This window comes from Haemaphysalis longicornis, unplaced genomic scaffold (genome assembly GCF_048455015.1).
Source record: "Haemaphysalis longicornis isolate Haplotype H1 unplaced genomic scaffold, Haemaphysalis longicornis Haplotype H1 scaffold_7, whole genome shotgun sequence".
Classification (NCBI taxonomy): Eukaryota; Metazoa; Arthropoda; class Arachnida; order Ixodida; family Ixodidae; genus Haemaphysalis; species Haemaphysalis longicornis.
This window is the reverse complement of record NW_027526422.1, coordinates 71,124-95,120: the sequence shown is the minus strand read 5'-3', so window position 1 is coordinate 95,120 and position 23,997 is coordinate 71,124. Positions and strand designations below refer to the sequence as shown.

Genomic DNA, 23,997 nt, shown 5'->3' with positions numbered 1-23,997 from the left:
TGCGGATCCTAGTCGCGTCGCTCGTCGCGTCGCTGGAAAAATTGCTCCATGAGGTTAGCGCTTTACTGTTGAGCGCGACGCAGCGCACGGGTAGCTACGACGCATGCGCGCGCAGACGCGCTCCCCCCGCGCCGCCGCAGCTGTTGTTGAGAGCGACGGACCGCACGGGGTACACGCGCTCCTCCCGCACCGCCGCACCTGTTGTTGAGAGCGAGGAGGGTACGGGGGAGAGACGCGCACCTGCGCCTCGACGCGACTCGCATGCGCAGTGAGCGTGTGGACGCGTGGCCTCCGCGATCGGCTACCGGCGGCGCGCCGTTGCTCCGGCCGTTCCAATCGCCCGGAGAGAGCGTAATTCTATGGTAATTCCGAAAAGGCCGTTTCGCTGTTTTCCGCCGCACCGCGGCGCGCGTAGCCTAAGGTCGTTTCAACTTCAACTTCAAGGTCGTTTCAACCTCAACTTCAAGGCCATAGAGGTGACGAAGAGGCGACTGGAGTGGTGGTGGAGGAAAAGTAGGGAAGGGATGGGTACGAAGGCGGAGTAATCATGCGGACGAGAATTTAGAACAGCGAGGGGAGAAAAAAGGGGGGTGGGGGCGATGAGTTTAAAACAGAAAAGAGGGAGAGATGGGAGGGAGGAAGCAAATCTATAGGTTAGCTGGGAGTAGGGCAAGTAAACGTAATAAAACAGGCAAGTCGGTTGCTGACAACCGACGCCCCGATTCACAGGGAAAGCCACTAATCATCATCATCATCATCGTTTTCCCTGGCGCAGGCCTGTGGGTGCAGAGGACGAAAACTCGGCCTTCGCAGCCTGTGTACGTGCGACGTTTATTAAAAAAGTTACCGCACACCAATGCAGGTGAAAGGTAGAAGTAGTTACTGGTGCCATTAGGGTAGTTACCGGTGCTTTGAATTTTTGACGTAGACTATGCCCGGGGTGATGCATAAGTGAATTCATTGCACAGAATTCTTTTTTGTAGTCACGCATGGTTCCAAAACACAACACGTTTGCCGGTTTTATTTCTGAAAATCTCGTTCATGTTGTTTGGAACGCACGGAACGCATCGTGCGTTCCAAGCAAGAACCAAATTATGGGAATTCAACGGACCGAAATCCAACCATTAGTAAACACGAAAATACCCCCTACCCCCTATCGTTTCCTTTTTTCTCCTTTAAACGTGCGGTCTTTGACAAATGAAGTAGATGACATCGCAACACTACTTGAAACGTTTGGCGTAACTTTTACCGCGATACTATTAACAGAGACGTCGTATACCTTCAGCATATCTGAAGTGTATACTGTCCAAATGGCTGTCGGTATTTTTTCCGCGATAGGCCCCGGACAGCCAAGTTTGCCGCGCGAGCGCAGCGCCAGCTGCTACAGACACGCGCAACTCCGGGTCGGTCCCGCCGCGCCGACCGCCTTCAGCGCCAGTGGACGCAACTTCGCCAAAAACGTGTGTTATAACGCTATTGGCGCGTATATGCACTACATAGTGCAACAAAGTCATGCAAAATGTGATATAGTCGGGGGAAGCCTTTAAATAAAACGGGGCGCTGATAAAATGCTGTCGCCTCGCTGCCGAGCCGTAGGCTAACACAACTGGGAAGCATGTGTTCAAGGCTTTGTATTCTCCCGCGGATTATTCTTCTGCGTTTTTTTTTTTTTCGCAGATACCAAGCATGGTTACTGAATCTTGAAAGGCCCACATTAAGCGAGCGGATTGCATGGTGCCGTGGTGTACGATCAGCTTGTTAGTAGGCTGGTTAGGAGGCGGTCAATACACATAAGTGCGCTTTAAATTTGGTAACAAAGAGGGTCCCCGAGCACAGTTATAGCATTGTAGTTTTATCACCCAGTGGTTCTACTCTGCTTCATCTAATATTCCATGTGCTTATACCGCCGTACCAAATACATATAACCACATATGGGGCGCTGACACTTATAGGCGTTAACGTTTCCAAATGTTTCGCGAGCTTTTAGATAGCATAAAATCACCGCCTCTTCTTGCAAAAGAAACAATGAAATTGTTGTCTAAGCCACTGAAAAGGAAAGAAAAATAGAGCTAAGACGTGCCGCAATAGAAGTTGGAACAATATATACACAGGAAAAAAATTTCGCGTTCGGGGAGGAGCAGGAGGAGGACAAACTTAATCACATCCGTTGTGATTGCGGTCACTCTGGACCAGTGAGGAGTGTACTCAGGGAACTAAATTTTTCTTCCGTAACTTTTGTTGCAAATGAGTTGACGGTAATAAAGGCGCTACTATTCCTTCCTAACGGAGGTCCCCTGCCAAACCCGTTGGCGTGGAGAGAAAAAAAATACACTAATATGAATATTCCGCAATTTATTCCGATACGCCTATTAGATGTTCTGCTTACACCTCCCCCCATCCCACCCTTGCCCAAAGTAATTTCTGGTGAAGCCTTCTCGTGAAGAGTTTCTTTTTTCGGGGCGTGTTTACATGTATGCAACTAGCGTACTGGGCTACAACTGGAAGCCCAAAAGTTTCTCGGCGAAGCGGGCACTTATTAACGTCCGCACTTTCACTATACCCCAACAGACGTGAATTTTATACTGTTACATGTATGGAGCATCACATTCGAATCAAAGACCTATATATGTAACTACCATATGTGGTCCAGTTAGTAGTTCGCAGTCGCATGCAAGTGCACTCACATGGAGGGATTCAATACCTCGCGCGGAAACATCGCGCAACGTCTTATTTGCAGACTAAGCCTCCTCTTTTGTGGATTAAACAGTATAAATTACGTTTTCTTTTGAAGCGAAACATGCTGATCTTGAGAAAGGTTTGCCCCGCAGGTAGGCTGAAGCGTTTCTCTTTCGGGCATCACTCCTATGCGGCCTCTATATGCCTGCCTATACGCGAGTTCAACCGAATAAATCCTTCTTCATTCACATGCACTATGTGGCAGGATTACTTTACAATCTCTTGCTTCGTTTTAAGCCCAAAAGGGGCGTCTAATATGCTTCATCCGCGCTGCAAAAAGGAGAGCGCCCCGAGCCAGCAGCGTACCGGCTTGCGGGGACCGACCCAGTGTTGCGCATATCTTCCGAAGGGGGCGCTGGGTGTCGCGGGCTCCGTGTCGGCCTCTGGGCGCTGTCCGGCGCCTATACGCCTCGAGCTCGGCCTGTAGGGGCGCCACTGAAATCCCCCTAGCGGCCCGTTTCGAAAGCAGCCGCGGGAGTCGCCGGCCCGCTTTCTACTGCCATCGTTGCTTTCGGGGCCCGTTCACGACGGAGATTTACCGCTTGTAGGCGTTGGAAATACATATTTATGTGGAGCAGTCACTCTGTTCGCAAATGTGATGTGTTTACGAGAGTGTAAATGTGTGTGACGCGATCATAGTCTGGTACATTCGGTCTGTACAAGCGCCAGGTATGCGTCACAGGTCGGGGTCGCGAAACAGGGATATGCATATGGGTATGATTGTGATTCCACTGCCCTGCAATTCACTAACAGTGTCTCCTTAAGCATAATTTGCCCCGATGGTCATGCCTTGGCTATACATTACGATGTAAATCAGTTTTGTGCGCTTAGTGGAGCGCTCATACCTGACAGCACGCCAGTTATGCTTGCCAACATCATACCTCGGATATTGATCACTACTCTGGACGTAAATTTCACGAACATTCCATGAATTAAGTACGATGGATAATCCAAAATTATACCCGAGATCAGCGCACGACAAAACAAAAAATAATGGTGGGGTGTCTTGTCGTGAGCTGAGCGCCCGAAAACATTCATATATGTTACATTATATCTTCCGCGAGCAGGTCGGAGAAGGGCTTCTACGGTAATGCCCATTCGCGACTAAACGTTTCTTCGAAGCATAGTCATATGACGCAGGGAGCCTACAGAATCTAGCAAGAAGGCCTTATCAGATATCCCACTCTTCTAACGACACCTTTTATCAGTTTTGTACTTGTATACCTCAAAAAATGCTTTCGCCGAGGGATCAGCTGTTAGTTGAAGTCTAAAAACTTGAGTGACGTGAACGAGTAGCTTCTGTGTGTGATTACTAAAACGTTCTTACCTTGATTTTGGTCCGCAATCGTACACAACAATACGTAAGCGTCCTCCTCCTCCTCCCCATCTCTCGCGAAATAGCAGTGCATTTCGCACACTAGTTGGTCTCGTAAGTACTACCCGGCTTAAGTTTATACGAACGTCTTTAGCGTTTCAGAAGCTGCACTGAGTTTTTTTTTTACATTTCTGTACGAGCTATTTTGTTTCTTTCGGACTTGCAGACCATTAATCTTTCAGTGGTTTAATTCACTTTTCTTGGTTCTTGCTATAAGGCATGAGTGCTCATCTTTCACGACGCAGAGCCTTGGAATATACTTAACATTTTCGCATGGCCTATATTCTTATAAAAGGCACAAGTTGTTATCAGGTATTGGGTAATCGCATCCCCGAAATAAATTTTTCTACGACGCATATATTCGTAATGAGGCCGCATTCGTTGTCCGCGCTACGAAACAAAACACACCTCTCATTGTGCCAGTATCAGGTTTAAACGAGGCGACAATAAAATTCACTTGTGCCGGACGTATTCGGAGGTGACAGCGGCTGCCGTCGCCGACGCCCGTAACAGCGGCCGAGAAGGACGCAGAGCCGCGTTCCCGGATAGCTATTGTTGGTGTTTGAGCACCCTACCAAGACGCAGCGGCATTTGAAGTGACCTAAACGTACTGTTTACTTACAGACGTCACCAAAACAAGTTTTTTTAGCACTTGGAAGGGCAAAAAGAAGCGAAAGAGAACCAAAACACTGCATGAGCCCCTATGGGCCGCGCAGCGCTAATCCCGTCAACTCCGCGGAGAAGCGGCGGCAGGCGGCGCAGCGATCGCAAAGCTCGAGGCGTATAGGCAGGGTAAACGTGCTGCATGGTGCCGTTTATTGGCATGCATGCTTGCATATACAAACGTACAGAGAGACTTCCAGTCTACCATAAATGGACGCGTGGTCTAAGTAATGTAATAAAAATCTTTACCCGAGTTACGATTGGTATAGTTCTCCACTTGATGTGTTTATTCACTAATATCCCGAACAACTTACTTACAGCAGATGTTGTGCATACAGATATTAGTGATCAGCTTAACTGCTCACCGAAAAAAAATAATCCCCTTAATATGTCATGACAACAAATTAGCAAATCTAGAAATTCAGAAACAGTCTTTCGAAAAAATAAATATGTAGCGATCGACTTTTTCACTCGCGGCAAATAATTTGGTAGCGTGATTGCAGTAGGTACTTGAAACCCCTAAGCATAGTAAATAAAACGCAAAAATATGATTGATTCGTACCCGTGGAAGCCGAACAGATATTTGACTATCGTAGTGAAGTCCAACCGGAAATTGCTATACGGTGATGATGATGATGATGATTAGTGGCTTTCCCTTTGAATCGGGCGTCGGTTGTCAGCAACCGACTTGCCTGTTTTATTACGTTTACTTGCCCTACTCTTAGCTAACCTATAGGTTTGCTTCCTCCCTCCCATCTCTCCCTCTTTTCTGTTTTAAACTCATCACCCCCACCCCCCTTATTTTCTTATTTTCTCCCCTCGCTGTTCTAAATTCTCGTCCGCATGATTTCTCCGCCTGCGTACCCATCCCTTCCCTACTTTTCCTCCACCACCACTCCAGTCGCCTCTTCGTCACCTCTGTGCCCTTAAAGTTGATGTTCCCCCTCGCCCCAAATCCCAAAGCCTCCGCCAGCGTTGTTTCACCCTCACCCCGCGGTGGCCGTATCTCTGTGCAGCTCCTGACAATATGGTCTATAGTTTCCCGATCACTGCCGCAGCATGCCCACGTTTCATCCTGCTGCCTGTAGCTACCCGTGTATGCCCGGGTTCTCAGGCACCCTGCCCGTGCCTCGAAGAGCAACGCCCTGCCTCTCGTATTGCCATAGAATCCCTCCTTCTTAATTTCCCGTTTCTCTGCCCTATAAGTCTCCAGGGTTTTTTTCGCTTCCATTCTCTGTGCCCACTTCGCACTACCACTACCCATATAGCCCTAGCAAAAATTCTGATACAAATTCTAATACACGTATATGCTTATTGCCACTAATAGACCTATCAGTCTGTATTAGTCTATTAGGTCTATCAGTTTGTATCAGCCTATTAGTCCTATCAGTCTGTATTAGTCTATTAGGTCTATTAGTCTGTATTAGTCTATTAGGTCTATCAGTGTGTATTAGTCTGGTAGGTCTATCAGACTGTATTAGTCTGATAGGTCGACCAGAGTGTACTAGTTCTATCAGAACCAGTGCAAGTTCGAACAAAGCAATGAAACATGGCAACACATTTTATTATCAGGGTACACAGGCAAATTCCTCTGGCTGACAGAAATCTGGCTGAATAATTTATGTTACATAAGTTCGTAACCTGATTAAGAACGAATGAATAAATTGCAATGCGAATCCACAAAATAGCTGCAGCATGCAATCAGAAAAGCTCGTCAAACCTGTACGGTCCAGCCGTAGGTACAGTGGTGATCTCGCTAAGGGTGAACACGGGAGCGCGTGGCCGCCGGTACTATCAGCGCAGCCTACCGTGCCCAGCGCGAACCATCAGGCATGCGCTGTGCGGGCCGTGCGATATTTTGCTTTCAGCGCGCGCATCGCGTCATCAGAGCGTCTGCTCGTCGTCTGCTATGTTCCGTCTCGTCTGGTAATGGTACCTTGGTTTGATCTGCGATTCCTGGATTCTTGCATGAAAACGCCCAAATATAAAAATGTAAAGGATTATATTTTTCTCCCGTATATGGAATGAAGGTCGTAGCGCCTGCGCCACCTTTGAGCGACCACCTTCAAAGCTTTGAATTGCGTGTTTTACGTGCATTTAAAAGACTTTCGTAAGCACTTGCAAAAATAAAGTGCTGTTAAAATCTGCGTGATATTTTGATTGAGTCTGTTTGAAACAAGTGGGCGAGTTATGCTGCTGTGCCAAAACCATTGTATTGGAGCTAAAGAACGAATTACCGCTCACACGGAAACATTTTTTATGTGGATTCTAGATTCCACTCATTCAAACAGTGGCTGAGAGCTCCACCGCTACACGCGCGATAAACATAGCAGACGACGCGCAGACGCTCCGATGACGCTGTGCGCGCGCTGAAAGCATAGTCTCGCTCGGCACGCACAGCGCATGAGTGATGGTTCGCGCTGGGCACGGTAGGCTGATCTGATAGTACCGGCGGCCACGCGCTCCCGTGTTCACCCTTAGCGAGATCACCACTGTACATATCGAGCGCATTAATGGCCGATTGAACACCATTCCCATTTCGATGCAACTTCAAAACGGCATTCACCCTTCCGCAACACGCGATTAGAATGGAGTCTCTTCTCCGTGAGGCATTCCGTTGAGAATGAACAAAGGAGTCCGAAGCGGCGAGGTGACGGGTCAAAGATGGGTCGGGCGGCGGCCCGGATCACATTTGTCAATGTTCGGCGGGCGCTAGACACAGCGCCAACACTTCTGGATGACGTGATGCACACGCTTTCTTCGATGTCAGGCGTTCGTTAAACAGCATAGCAGACAGAGCAAAGATGTCCGGAGCCGCGAGGTGACGGGTCCATGATGGATCGCGCTGCGGCCTGGTTCATACTTGCAAAGTTATACGGGCGTTAGACACATCTACAACACTTCTAGATGACGCGATGCACACGCGTCTGATGTGAAATAACGCTAGAAGCCGCTTCCTTCTAACCGTCTTCTTCCCGAACGTACACACACGCCAGCCTCACTTTGATACCGTCGCCATCTTGGCTACCCAACGAAGACCATTGGATGGCTTGGCTTGACTTCGTTGCAGTTTTTTCGGCTTCGTTAGATTTCTTGCTGCTCTTCTTGCAGCCCCGCAGGTACGGTCAGGTTAAAGTCCCATCATCTGCTTTAAACGCCGATCAAGGGCCTTTAGGTCAGGTTAGCGTCACTAAATAAAGGCGTAGCTTATTTAGTGACGCTAGGTCAGGTAAGGTGGCTTATCGCTGGCGCAGCACTCCCAGCTCCCATCAGTGCTCTTAAAGGGGCACTGACACAAAAATTTTGCATCTTGTTTTTTTTGTTGCGATAAGTAGCTAGTGACCTACTTATAACCTGTAGAAACCTCTTTTGCTTCAGCGTGCGACGGTTGTTTAATTAGAGGCATTTTCAATGCGGCCAGTCGCAGTTTCGGTTTCAACGAGTGCCGCGAAACGATGGATTTTGTGGATTTTGTGTGAACAAAGCTGACCACGTGACCGTCGGAGGGATATCACAGTTACAGAGCACAGCCGCCGTAGCACGCACTGTCGAATCCGCATCGACGGCAGTTTCTGCGAATGCCCCCCCGTACTGATCTCGTGAGGCGCCTAATTAAAAAGCGACCGTGGATGTGACGCAGGCGCTGCGAGTGCAAATGCTACCGCGGCTAACGAACGGCGCGCGACGCTCGAGACGGTGGGTGGCAAGACGCGCGCTGGGAGCAGCCGGCCGGTCTGCCTACAGGTCCGCCTACAGATGTGTTCGGCTTAGCACTGCGGCGGATATTCGAGTGCCGCTCTCGTAAGCGGTGCAGATGACAATTTTTAATGCAACCCGCCATGGCATCATTAACTCCTTTCTCATGTAAGCCACCATGGTCGGGACTTGGGGACAATTTCGTGCAGCGGTAACAAGCTATCACTCGAGCTACCTGCGCCGGCGTGGGCCACTTCGCGGCCGTGGCCACCGCCTGCACAGCGACCGTGCGGCTTGCTCAGTGGGCTTTTCGTGCCTCCGGCGCGTTTCCGCGTCCAATGGTAATAAACAGTAATAGAAACAGAGTGCCTGGAATCGCTGTAGAACTTTGGTCGCGGCCAGCTGCCCGATGAGCTGACGAAATCACGGCGCCTCCGCCGCCAACGATCGGGTCGTTCGTTCTCGAGAGCAGAAGCTCCGCCCTCCGGCCCTCCGATTGGAGCGGCGAGCCGGCAGTGCGGAAGCCGCAAACACAAACTCGTGACGTGTTTGGATGGTGTTTATTTACACTTGCGCGGGTGGATCTGCTGGCCGCTCGGTTGCGTTTCGCACACTTCAAAATTGATTTTAAATATGTTCTAGGCTGTATTCACCGCTGATATTTTGCAGATGATGTATATGTGTTCCCACCAATCTATCTCCGAAGTTATCTCGCCTTCAAAATTTTGTGTCAGTGCCCCTTTAATGTAGCGCATTTTTAGGAGCGAAAATGAAAAAAAAAAGTTGACCTATTTTGCATAAGAATTTGGTTGGAGATTTACGGAGATTTGTTAGTGAACAAAACGCTTCATAATAATATACCAAATAAACATTATTGCTCAAGGGCGATCATTTCAACCTTTTTTGGCTTGTGATTTTCCAGAAAAAATAAAAATTCAGGAAATCGCATTTTGCGGGTCCATTTGTATTAGTTTTTATTAAAACCAATACGTCTCTATTAGTTCGTATTAGACTCAGGTCTATCAGATCTATTAGTATTTGCAAACTAATACAAACTAATAGGTGTATTTGTATTAAACTAATACAACTTGTATATGAAACTTATAAAACCGATACAAGTTTGTATAAGACTAATACATGTCTTATACACCTAATACAAAAATGTATAAGACTAATACAAGTTTCTATCAGAATTTTTGCTAGGGCGCCATCTATGGGTGCTGTCAGAAAGGGACGCTCTCTCCGGCCATCAACAGATCGAGGTCGTGACGACACAGCCAAAGGTCACGTGATAAAGACATTTTCGTCACTTCCTGAGCCGTGGGCTTTTTTGTTGTTTTTACTTTTGTCGCGTAGCATCAAAAAGCTATGCACTGCGGCAAAGTGTTTTTTATCACTATTGCGCAAGTACGCCCAACTGCAGCGGTAGGTTCATTTTGGCGTTTGTTTGATGATAGAGTTTCTGTCAACCTAGCCGTCACTTCCTTTAGTTTCAATTCTAGCCACTGTACAGTGGTGTTAACTTAGCGAGAAAGTCGCTAAATTTAGCGTGTTTTCAGTCGTGCTAGCGACAATTCTATCTCTTTGGAGTCTTAGCGACTTTTTTGGAGACTTTGAGAAATTGAATTACAGTGTGCTAAACAGGCATAAATTATTGTGAAACAGGGTAGTGCTCGGAACAAGCTTCGAAAAGTGACGCCAAAACAGGATCAAGCCTTTGTGGCGCTGCGATGATGATGATGATGCAGTGGTGCCTTTCCCTTTGAAACGGGTGGCCGTTACAATGACGGCCTGGCAAAAAAAAAGAAACAAGAAAAACAAAATTCACAACAACACAGAGGTCCAGGAAGAGTCCAGAAAGAGTGGCTGGCTCTGCGCCCTCAACGCCTCCCCCATATTGTCACAGACACTTTTTCCCCGATCTCTCACTGTGCTTTGCAGTGCTGCATGCTGCCCTCCACTGTTCAAGGCGTGGCTGTAAATTGCAAGGTTGGTGGCTGTAAATTGCACAAACAAGATTCTGTGATGTCATAGAGAAATAGCTGGAAAGTGTGTATGGAACTTCCACTGCTCTACACATTTTCTGTACTATCTTATTTGTTTGAAGTTTACAATAAAATTGATGTCATTTGTTTTTTGGGCAAAGAAGTCTTTTTAATGAACGAACCTTGTATTTTTTCTTCGTAGCCTCTGTAACAGCCAGCCTACTGTGCCCCTAAACAGTGGTCGCTAAACAAATGCCCACTTGCCAGCCAGCTTCAGGGGCTTGTAACGATTTACTAGGATTTTTTATGGACAACATAAATTCCAAGGAATCCACGGTGGTACACTCCAGGGCAGTGCAAGTCCCAAAAGAAGTTTGACAGCAGGACTGGACACTAACACAACCAACAGGCTTTATAGGTGGAAACCAGAAGCCCACCTACACAATGCCATGCCAGGGGGCACGCCCACCCACAATGCCAGGGGGCACGCTACCGCAGCGAGCATGGCCTCAAAATTTTCGCTCCTCGTGCAGGCCCTCCTGTCATGGTCTGCAACTCCAGCCCTTGGCATCCTCAACCCTGACGCATGCCCGGTCAGGGTTGTAATCATCATGTAAAAAAGTAATCATCATCATCATTGCTTAGCGACTTTTCGTTATAATTGGCGACTTTTAGGAAGCGTCCTGGCGACTTTGCCCCCCAAAAAGTTAACAGCACTGGCAGTAAAGCACTGGGACAGGAACATGCTTTGAGTCTTCCAGCATATTCATGGTCACTATTCAATATTTCTATCCGGTGATTGCAAAGACACAGCCTGAATGCTTCTAACCACTTTGCCGACCACAGTTTCCCCTCGCCATACCAGACTCTGCGAAATTACGGCCTTCAGGTCCTGCTGCTTTCTTAAAGGAGCCATGAAGAGAAAACACAAGTTTGGTTCATTCAAAAGATTGTCTCGTTAGAATCATACTGACACCACTTTTAACGTAAACTTCGCTCAAATAAGCTACATAATTAGGAAAAACGGGAATGGTCATGCGACCCAGCAGCTCATTTCCCGCAACAGAACCTATGATGTCACATGAGCTAAGCTCTGCGATTGGCGGAGGCTGGCAGAAGCAGACGCAAATTAGGTAGAGCTTACAAACTAGACGAACGAGCGATTTGCGCTTAAATTTAGGGCACATTCTTTACAAAGCAATAAGAATGATGGGACAAACAGTGGAAGTTACGAAAGCACATGTAAACATAGAAGTACTGATGCGTTCTGCTGTTCGTACTGCGCACAGCATGCTTGGTTTAGCTGCACAGCACTACGGGGCTTGGGGTTGTCTCAGACGACACTGGCCGATTGACGCAAGCAACGGTGTCTTACGTGACCCCATTTGTCGAGCGAGCACTGTTTCAGGGAACGAATATTTTCTCCCAGAACAAAAACAAGCCAGGTTTAAATGCGGGCCAAAACAAACCAAACGCTTGCCATGGTATGGTGGCGCCATCTAGGTTACGGAACGTAAAGAAACGCGGGAACAAACCAACACCGCTGTACAGGGTGGAGACAACCTTTGAACGGTCCCGTGCCGCCGCAATTGGACCAACGGGCTCAACGCGTTATTCTTTTCGTTTCCCACGAGACCTAGCAACGCGAAACAGACGATATGATTCAAACTTCTTCAGTAAACCGCGTTGCGGCGATAATTTTAGCGCGGTTTTGACACAATGACTTGCTTCGGCGGCGAGCGAGCAACCGAAAATGGCGGCGCCAGCGTATACGTGTCTCTACCCTGTACGGCGGATGCGTGAATGAAGGTACTCTAGGCTGCAGAGCGGTCGGTTCCTGTGATGTCATTTAATTGGGACCACGGAAACGCACGATTGAGCGGGAAAATTTTAACCTAAATTGTTTAATTTCTCAGCACCGTTTGTATCCGGACAAGCGCTGGGGGCACTATAAAACACGAAATCTTTAGAATAAAACCAACTTGCATTTTCTCTTCATGGCTCCTTTATGACTCAAAAATCTCTGCCCTCAGAGTTGCCGATGCAATTGCCCCCTTCCTTGCAGTTTCCAAGAGGAGGAAGTTTCTCTCCAAAGGCTTCTAAGTTGGAGTGGCCCTCACACTTTTTCCATCTGGAAACATGTAATACCCTGTCCACTGAAATCCATATGCATGAGTCACTAAGTTGTGAATTTTCATAATGTCTTTGCACACTGGTAGCAGGTATAGGTTCTGAAGAGTTGACTCTGATGGTATGTTTTGGGGCAACACGTTACGTAAAATGGACTCAGCAAGCCTAAAAAGGCATTTTTAGGGCAACAAAAAGCCAATACAGACATGAATCTAAAAATAGGCCCTTATAGGCACTATCAACAGTTGATTAATTTAATTCCTGTAGTTCGTGCTTATATGTTGAACAAAGTTTACAGGGACTCCAGGAAAAAAAATGGGAATTTTGCCTAAAGTTCCGATCTCTAGTTATACTTTGTACATCAGGGCATGAGCTGCATCACAAATATTATCATGTGTCTGTGCATAACAGTTTTGAGTGCTGGAATTTGCTTTTTTACTGATGTTCGCATGGTTTCTGTATATACATTATTGTACTATAGCAGTAATACTTAATTGCACTTGTTCCTGTCATCCTTTGTCTCTTGTCAGAATTTTGCCGGTATATATGCGAATGTATCTTACTAATATAAATACTAGTTGGAAGTAGCACTTGTTCATGCCATCCTTCTTTGTCTCTCATCCAAATTTTGCACTTTACACGTGTGAAGTCGCCCAAAAGTCCACATCGGTCAGCTACATGAGAGACCCAGTACATCACCCACTAAAAGTCTGCATGGCTTCATCGAATAATTAGGCCGTAAGCTTCAAGTGAGACTAACACTAGCCATCCAGAGTTAACATCTATGGAGAAAAAGTGAGTAGTAAATGCACAAAAGAAATGGGAAAAGATACGAGGCTGTTTGGGCACAACTTTTTATTGCAATCGAATTTCCTGAAAAAAAAAGAGTCAGTGTTGGGTGCAACAGGGCCTCAGAACACGTTGGCTTCAATGTTTGTTTCAGTGAAGTTTTTTCTGAGCCGACATCACAAGCACAGGTAACAGAACTGTATCTATATCAAAACTATCATGCATGGGGGTGTGGCTTCTATACTGAATAAAGTGCAAAGGCTTTATTAGAAGAGAAACAAAAACTGCATGCAGTGCCCTTTGAGCAAGTAAATATCTTCATTCAGTGGCTTTTGCTTCACCTAATGGGAATGCACTGTCCCCTTATAACTTCTGAAGGTGGTACAAAAACAATTCAGCTATTATCAACACACCCACTGAAAAGAAAGTGCTGGTGATCCCTTTTACATTCCTGTGTTTGAGGTGTTTCCAGCATATTGTGGCAAATTTTAATTTTTGTCCCCAGTGCAAATTACGAAAGGCACAAATTGCGGGTCGTTGAATGTTATGTGGTGCTTTTGAATGGATTATGTATTAGGGGTGGGCGATTAACCGATCAACTTTCCGATTAATGCTTTAGTTGCGATTAATTTTTTAGTCGGTTGAAGTCATGTAAGCAAACCGAAACAGGAGTGCCGCATTGGAATTGTGTGCGTGTCGAGGACCATATTTGTGTCAAATAACCCGCCTGACATTACAACAGAAACCAATGCAAGTATGCTCAGAGATGAAAGCGATTAAAACTGATAGGGCAGAGAAGCATTTTATTATTATTATTATTATCATTGTTGTTGTTGTATGGATACCATTAAAATATTATTTTTGGTAACTTTTCTTTCGAAATCAACGCTACCAATTCATTTATTAAGTAACAGATAAAAGCTAGCGGGTTAATCAGATTAAAACTTTTAACCGACGCCCAGCCCTACTATGTATACAACCTACATCTTGGCTTTATTCAAAAGGTCAGACAGTGCACATCATTACTACAATATTGTTGTATGAGGAACAACACTACCACCACACAGGAATTAGAATACGCATGGGTGAATTCCACAAACAGGCAGCCAGAATGCAAAGCCAAGTAAACCAGGGAGGGCATCCACTTATTAAACAGCCATCGGTTCCGTTTTTGTGCAAGATGGATGAAGCCGACCACTTGACCTTACTTCAACTGTCGTATCAAAACAGCTTGTTTGAGTTGTTGTTGCTGCTTCCTGTTTTTTCTGCCATGCTCGGTATGAAATGTAATCATATTTCCTACCACTAAACAAATGGCGGTCTTAAGATAGGAACAAAATGTCTGAACTAAAAGCCCGCAACCCTCCTAGTTGAATTTCTTATAGGAGTTTCTGCAGAGACCTGGGGTGCGAGAATATGAAATTCTGCTTTTGAAGCTGTTTTATTGGAATAGCCTTTAATAGGAACAAATATTTTGAAATTAAAGTGCTCTCCTAAAACACCTTTCTCTTCGAAACGTGTTTTTGGTTGAGTTGGTCTATGATATTTACAAAATAAATTATAAAAATATGAGCGCTACAAGGACAGCGTACGAAAAGAAAGGGACGACAAATACGCCAGCTGCTTGGCTTTCTCGTCCGTTGTTCTTGTAGCGCTCATATTTTTTCAGCTCCTTCCTCCTGTCCTTTCGCCGCACGTCACAGGTGCATTGCGGCAAAGCCTGTCGGCGCTAGCGGTGAAAGCTGCGCTTGTTAGCGGTGGTCGATCGCAAGCGCAGAATGTGCAATTGATCCGGCGCGCAACTAGTTCTGTCGTTACGAAGAAATATTAGAAGAAAAAAACAACTATACGCTAGCAGCCAAATCTTCGGCGTCGATGATAAAATTCGCACCAAAACACGCCTGCTGTCAGTAGTATATTCGCAAACCGTGTGCCCCAAATAAATTGTTTGCACTACAATGTGCAGCTGACTGAAGGTTAGCAAAGAATATTGAATATAATTTTTAACTCATCAGCATTCTTTACCCTGTACCCCAGAGCACAAAACTGTGCCATGCCTTGAATGTGCGCCAAAACTCACAATTGGCGCACAATAAACGTAGATGATTTGTGGGAGGAAATTAAAAAAAACTAAAACATGAACTTACGATATCAAAAATTAAGTTCTTTTTAATCAGCACAATCACGCGATTAAGACAAAATTAAAAAAAAGCAAACTGCGCAAGAAATTAAGACGTACAACGCCTTGCCTATTGAAGGACTCTGGCTTTGCATTTGGACAAAAAAGCGCACAAAATGGATCATTTGTAGAAGTAAACATAAGAATATAAACGACGCTAGATATGAAATAACGAAATAAAAAGTACAACTTATTCGCCGCACTCACGTTATAAAGACAGAAATGAAATAAGCCGGAGAAAGCAAACAAACGAAAAAATAAATCGTAGAAACCCATCAATCTGGCTGCAAAAGACTCAAAATGAACAGAAATGAACAGAAGCGGCGTAGAAATGCTACACAGCTGACAATTCTGTAACTGTTTTAGTATTTCACACAGAGAATCGTTTAATCGTTCTGTGCTTGTCGATGAACCCGATGCGCATTTTTTTCGGAAAGCTGCTACAAGACCGCATGTCTGCCGTGGCCGGAAGGGTCTCAGAGGCGGCAACGTGGAGCGCAGCCGCTGCTCTCCGACTATCAGGTGCGGCGTCCTTTGTTCTTTTGTGATCGGTCGCGGTGGCCCGTTCGGTCCATGTACTCATCGCCGTAGGTCATGGGCACGGATGGGTCTGCTCAGTCTTGCACATGGCGAGCAGCTGCGCAAGTTTCTTGGCGTGGCGGGCTGGCAGAAGCCCTGCTCCCCCTTTTTTTCTAGAAATATTCATTAAAGCGTGTGTGTGTGTGTGTGTGTGTGTGTGTGTGTGTGAGGGGGGGGACCTGGCCCCTAGGCCACTCTTCCCCCCGCCCTCTTTTCTACGGACCTAGTGCAACGGCCCGGCTCTTGCAAAAACTATAGTTCGGTACGACTGCCGTTTCTGTGCGTTCCTTCAGCTTGTCCTTTGTACCAGGCGCGTAGCCAGTATTTTTTTTTTCGCGGGGGCGGGGGGGGGGGGTGGCAAGGTTGTTCTCAAGCACCCCGCCCCCTGGTCTGCCCCCCCACCCCCCCGGCTACGCCACTGCATGTGCGTTTGATAAATAAAGCAGCCGTGGAGAAAGCCTCGACATTCATTTGGACGCTTCTGCGCACGCGGAAGCAGTAGAGCGCCAGTTTTTCCAGGAACGACATCACGACACCGTGCTCGCGTCCAGGGACTAAAAATGACGAATGCCGAAGGCTGTGTTTCATTTGGCGATAAGGCAATAGTGCGATCGCATTTACTCGACCTCGAAAATGATGAATACAACTGGCGTGGCTACGTGAGAACAGACAATGAGCTCGAAGAACTCGAAAGATCACTCCTCGGTCTCGGGGTTTCCTTCAAAGTGACCAATTTCCGGCACGCTGACCAAGAAAGCCTGGACGAACCTGCTAAACGTGAGTACGACCTAGAACCAAATGCTGCCTCTTATCTACCTGCATGGTACAATGCATTTAGAAATTATCTACAAGTGCGGCTTGGTATCCGTAAAGCAGTCAAAAGTTCCAAGCTTTTTAAGTTTGTTGCAGTAATTCATCCATGTTTACAGCTGGGTTGTAAAGAAACGACATAGTAGCGTAATAAAAAGCGCGGCGTACAAGTACTAACGTACTAAGCCAAGAAAAAAAAAAACACGGAAACGCGCGTACGAACGCGCTGAAAGACCTCTCCTTAAAGCTGAAGTTGGCTTCACAGCACGTTGACGCTGCTTCACGGTGAAGCCAAACAAAAACCAAGGTCCGACTGCGATTTTTCTTTTTTTCAAAAATATGTCGGTGTCCTTTCAAAGGCGTGCTATGCTAATTTAATTGAACTTTTAGGTCGGAACGTTCGATTCTGAACGGGTGAATACACAAGCACGCACAAAGGCGCATTAAAAAACAGCTAGCAGACCGAAGGGGAAAAGAGTTGGATAATAAAAAAAGTTGGACAGTGGCTATCGAGGCGAGCCGCAAGACTACGGCAGAGTGTCAGGGAGAAAAATCGGAAATAAAAAAAAATTACCATGCATTCTCTTTAGTAAGGTTGACACAATATGGCAAATTTTAGTGTACATAGAGTTTCAGGGGAGCACACAAACAGCACGAAGTGACCCATTGGTGCAAATCTGCATGCAGTGAAGCTGATGTTCTCCATGAACCGCGGAGCTGTTCCACTGAACTTGGTGATGCCTTTCCGGGTGCTGGCCTTGACTGATAAAGGATGTCTTTATGGAAAAGACAGACACGCAAAGGAACGGCAGCCATCCTCTTCAGTAAGTACGCATAGAAAGTTAAACACATAACCCAAAAGAACGCAAACTTACATATTTTTACACTCAATAATTGTTTTTGCTCAATTTTTGTTGGTGATTTTGAACTTTTAAAATATTTTGGCTTATTCTTGTTTAATCAGCATCAGTACTAGTGCTCTTGCTTCACCAGACGTTCTCATGAGCATTAGAGGCCAAAATTATGTCAAGTTCATTAAAAATAAATATAAGAATAACATGGGTATTGCCAGGTACTTATATCTAGAACTTAATTAGGTCATTCTCCAATTTCAAAATATGCATTTGTCAATGTAGGTTGCTGATATCAGTGACAACTATTGGTAACCTCCACCAATATTCTGTCCATCCCTGAAACCCCACTTGAATTCTCTAGACGCGAAATGTGATTATTTTTTGGCATAAAAGTAAAAAAATGCATATGAGAAGAATAGCAACGTACGTGGAGCTTCTTTGTATACTGTCGTGAACCATGCCTTGGATGCATGCCAATAGCTCTGAGTGAATTTTGTTCTTTTGTGAAACTAAATCTATTATTCAAAACTCTGTGAATTCAGCTCAAAAATTTTAAAAAGAAAAGAAAATATATAGGGTTATCAAAAGGCAGTTCTTGTTTGCGTAATTTTTTTGCTATAGATAAACATATACCAGTTAGATAAGCTATTTTTTGAAGAAGCTCTTACATGTGAGCAGCTTTGCTCACTTAAACTTTTGTGTGTCTACCAAGTACATATTAATACTGAGCCAGCCAGAAGCAACCAAAGTACCTTTGTTGCTGATTTTGTACGTGTTCAAGCTTAATTTTCATGTCCCAACTGCAGGCATGCAATCGCAGTGCCACCAACATCCCCATACAATGTGTGGTTCAATAACCCAGTTACCATATAATACTGGACCAAGTTTAGTTTTCACAATAAATCTGGATAGCCTAAGGAATCTGAAAGAGGCAAAAAAAGCAGCACCTATAACTAAAAATAATATTTATGTTCAAGCATAAATGCTAAGTATGTCACCATCTACATTAGGTTCATTGCAAGTGGGTTCGAGAGAATAATCTAGAGATGACGTAGCAATACAAAACTCTCTAGAGCTCACCAAACATGTGTACCTGTTTGAAATGCAGTAAACAGTAGTTAGAGCATTTAATGCTTTTTTTACTTCACTAATCACCACCTTCATATCATTGCGAGCAAAGTGAATTAGTATGCTTGGATACTTCCTTGCACAACATTGTCACACCAACTGAATAGAAACTTCTGGTTGTATAACTCAACTACTGTAGGCATCCCTTTGTTAATGTGTTCATGTGACAAACTTGTTTTTATATGATTTGTAACGTTCGTTTTTTTTCCTGGTTGAGAATGTTTCTGATTACGGTTTTTAGGCTGTACAGAATGCTGCTGAACAACAACATGGAGACTGGACAGCTGAAACTTTCAAAAAGAGACGCATCAAAATCCAAGGCACAAAGAAGAAGGGCTGTGTTGCAACGATGCACATAAAGAAAGTTCAAGTCTTCCCTGACTATGCGGTACGTATAGCAAGCAGTCATTTCAGTGATAACATTATATACAATGTGTTCTGTGGTACCGCTGCTTTTCCTAAAACAATTTAAAAGCTGCTACATACTTATTAGTTTTATGTTGAAGCTGGTAGGCACACATTAAAGAAGGTTTCTTCAAAATGCTCCCATCCCTTTTAAAGGTTGTCATACGTCAAGCAAACCATAAAATTAGTAAAGCCAATTTTGCTTTATCACAGCCAAAAAACAAAGTGCTACTACCAACTGTACATTTATGTGCAGGGACAATAAGTTCAATACTAAAGGCTTACACAATAAATTACAGCCATTTTTTTCGTGCCATCGTAGCCTTCAAAGCTAGGTACTGCATGTTGGCTTCTGTTGGGAGTCGCATTGATGCTAACAATCGTTATTAGCTTTTGAACCTGCAGTTTAGTGGGGAAAAAATTCCCTTCCTAGTACTACCTAGTGGCCAGCAAGTATCTTCTGATGAAGCATAAGCTGCCAAGGGCGCCAATAAAAGCCAGTGAGTTGTATAGGTAGAAACGCAAGGATATCATGAAGTAGATTCTTTTTTTCTCATACTTATGGTGCAACGAACAACATTCTCTAGCAGTGTTCATTTGATCAGGTACAGTATTTATTAAAATAATTGAGAAATAACTCATTTTCCTGTTTCTGTTCTAATCCACGAGCGGCTTTATAGATAGCGAACTGCCCATCACAGCCGGTACTTACGGTAGCCAGCGTTTAAAACAACTGGTGAGTGGGGATGGTGCAGGCTGTTAGGTGGCACTGAATTAAATTCACAGCTTCGCCAACCTTGCTCCACTCACAGTGCAATCTGCAACTACTGACGTAAAATTCAACAGTTGTATGGCAGTACCAACCTTTACCAATTAGTATCTATAGTAGCGATCAGTACATATTGCATTGTATTGGTCAGTTCGGATCCGGCTCTTGCCCATTCAAAAATATTTTTTTGCCCTCAAAGGCACAAACTTCTTTAACAGGTGTGGCTCCTTCATTAGAATATGTGCCAAATTTGTCAAGGCCCCTTCGAAGTGGCTTACAAGCCCACAAATGGGAAAGTAGGGTATGACCTCTCGTAATGCTTGCGATATGAGAGCCGGAGCTATCTTCAAAATATCTTCTTCAGCCCCTGCTCGCACACCATAGTCAGAAAACCCGAGAAAACCTTTGCCCTGCGGCTGGTGGTCTTGCACAGCAGCCTCAACATAAACTATCACATACAATAACGTGCTCATTAAAACTATGGATTAAAAAAAATCCTTTAAGCACTCAGTTGAGCCCCAGCAAAAGTGCACACCCCACGATAAATTTGCAAAAACTAAGTGCGGTCACCTGAGAAAAAAAGGAAATATAACCACTGTGACAGGCTGAAGAAGCACCCATAGCCAAAGTAGAGCAGATGAAAAAGCCACTCAGCTTGTTTGGCTTTTTTAATGATTTCCGAAGCCACTGTAATTGCTAGCGGTTTGTTTGATCCTCACTTTTTTTGCGCACAGGAATCATTATGCTTGGGTCTGTAGCTACTTAAAAATCCGGTCATGTTTAGGCCAAATCACTGTGCTCTTGAGCATAAGCACGTAAGCTTAATCCCGTCCACAATGGTAATTTTCTTGATGGAGGTGGAAAACAATCATGCTAGGCCTGTGTGCTGGGATTTCACCCTTTCTTTTGCTGTCACTTAGTTAAATCTGCATCAACATCAAACAAGCCACCCAAATAAATCTCTGTGGTGCGGTGCGGTGGACATATACATTCGGTATATATCCACAAAAAAAAGTGCTTTTGCCAGGTCATGATATACAGTGAATGAAAATAACATGAACTTAATGCTTCTAGATTGACGTCCAAGGCGGCTCCAAAAACAAGGTTGTCACGGCAAAATCAATGGCCCTGAAGAAGTTAACGACACAGCTTGCGAGCAACCAGCCACCAAGGTCCGAGATAAGACTGTACATCACGATGTCAAAAATGGCAGCTCATACGGAACACGACTTTGACCATTTCACAAAGCATGGCCAGGCAGTGGACCAGAACATCATCAATCGCATTGGTGACCTTGTTCGCGAAGGAATCACATCTGTGAACGAGGTGAAGAAATTCCTGAAGTATTATGTTCAGGATGTGCTGTTTGCGGGTAAAGAAAAACCTGACACCACTTGCAGAGCATTTTACCCAACCTCAAAAGATGTTGCCAACCACATCCAGGAGGCCTTGAGGAAGGAACGCTGCAGTAATCTTGACCAAGAGAACGTAATTCAGATGGTATCTGAGCTGCAAGCAGAGGAAAAAACCTCTAAGGTCTTCTTCCGGCCATACTGTCAACCTGACAAGGCAAGTGGAGGTTCTTGCAATGAAGACGAACACGTCAACGTTGAAAATTTGCTGGCAAAGGAGGGCCAACAAACCTTGCTTTTCTGCTACCAATCGCACTTCATGCAACAACTGCTCACGCAGTACGGTAATAATGTTACCTGTTTAGATGCCACGAATAAGACAACTGACTACAGCCTGCCACTTTTTTTTTAGTAGTTAAGACACCGACAAACTACATGATAGCTGGTGTTTTTGTGGTGCAATTCGAAACGGCAGCATGTATTGGTGAGGCTCTGGCTGTTTTTAAGAACTGGAACAAAAACTTCTCACCAGAATACGGGATGATTGACTGCTGTCAAGCAGAGATTGCCGCAATCCGAGACACCTTTCCAGAAAGCGAAATTATGCTCTGCAACTTCCATCGCGAGCAGGCATGGGAAAGGTGGGTGAAACGGAGAGAAAATGATGTACCACCAGACCAAAAAGACGCTCTCCTGAACCATTTCAGGAGAGTCGCAAACTCAAACTCTCAAGAGGAATGCGACAAAGCCTACAGCTCTCTAAAAGCTTCTGTTTTTTGGCAGAACCCCAAGGTGGTGGCATATTTTGAGACCCAGTGGATGCCAGTAGCGAAAATGTGGGTGCAGTTTCACCGAAACAAGTTTGCTGTTGTCATCACAACTAACAATGGCATTGAGACACACAGCAGACTCCTCAAGGAGTACTACCTGAAATGGAGCCGCGGCAAAAGGAGCTTGTCAAGCCTGATCACCACGGTGATAAAACAGTTCCTGCCAGAACGACAGAGCGTCTTCATCCAGAAGAACGTAGAAAGATCCTCCTCGTACCGCATCTACCATGAGTATGTGCCAACCTACCTGCACAATAGACGTCCGAAAGTGATCAAGCACATCATGGCTCGTATAGACATGGCAGAAGAATATGAGCTGGAGGACGTGGCCAAGTCAGCATGCGGCAGCATTTTTCGTGTAAAGTCTAGCACAGCGGATGTTCCTTACAGTGTTGACTTAAGCATTCCATGCTGCACATGTGAGGATTTCATGAGGCACAAGCTGCCAAGCAAGCACTTCGCTATTTTTCGGTTCTTTAGTGAATGGTCATTTGCAAGGCTACCTAAAGGGTACACCGAAGGGCCATTGCTAAGTCTTCACAGAGACATTCCTGCTGCACCAAGTGACTGGGACGCACCATGTACGTCTGATGCTGGCATGGACTGTGATGCAACAGACGCAGCGCCAACTGTGGCAGAGCTTCCAAAAACGGTGCGGGAAACCAGCAAGAAGACCCGACGCCTACTAACTGATGCACTACACCGGATCGCCAGTGTTATCATGAACTGCAAAGATGAAGACAAGAAAGGGGAAGCCTACCAACACCTTCAGCAGGCATACCAGATCCTGGTAAGTGGATGCCCCAGCTCATCAAATGGCTTAGTCATCCGAGGCTCCCCTACCAAAGGCTGTTCCAATCAAGCCACCAGCTGTGCAGCAAGGCGACTTCGCTTGAAAGCAGTGCAACGAGCTCGGGGTCACACAGAAAGTTGGAAAACACGAGGAAGGGTGGGTAAACGTGCAGGCGAAATGTGGGCAACTTTCAACGTTTCACCATAAAGGAGAAAGGACTCGTCCATGTGACAACTGCCTGGTTTGCGCCTGATACCATACCAGTCACTCACGCACCTCACTTTACCTCATTCACTTTATTTTGTCTGCTGGTAATTATGCCAATAATTATGTAATTATAACAAGGCTTCCCCGAAATTGCCATTCGTTGTTGCTAAACCTGTTTACATGAATGATTTTACTTGCATCTGTGCACAAGTGTCATAACACCTTCTAATCTGTAGCATGCCTTGGTTTATACATATACCGAGCAGGCTAAGGCTGCATGTTCTGGCAACACAAAATGTGACATGTACTAGAGAAGCTGTGATAATTTGATAATCTGTGACAAACCTGCTGTTTGTGTTCCTGGTTGAGCAGAAATTCATACCTTGTACGCCCCCCCTTATGTAATGCCTTCGGGCCTTTAAGGTGGAAATAAATGAAATAAATAAATGAAATAATTACTATGTGCTACCCCTAACTTTTTCGCATTCAAATGTTCTTGTTTACAGTTTTATTGTATGATTGCACGTCACTAAACACATGCTTAACAAGCACACATCACTTCACATTACTTTCTCTTTTTGAGAAAAAAACACTGCCAATTACTACATTCTTTTTTTCGAGTTGAATTCTTTGTGAACGATAATATTTTTGCTATGGTGTACACTAGTAGAGCATCATTATCATTTAGATGTTAGTGTGACTCCATCTGGCATTGTG

At 45.2% G+C, this 23,997-nt stretch overlaps 1 pseudogene; it reads left to right on the top strand.

Moving 5' to 3' along the window:
- The first annotated feature begins 16,960 nt into the window (after nucleotides 1-16,960).
- LOC144144864 (uncharacterized) lies at nucleotides 16,961-23,576 on the top strand (annotated as a pseudogene).
- The last annotated feature ends 421 nt before the right edge of the window (nucleotides 23,577-23,997 follow it).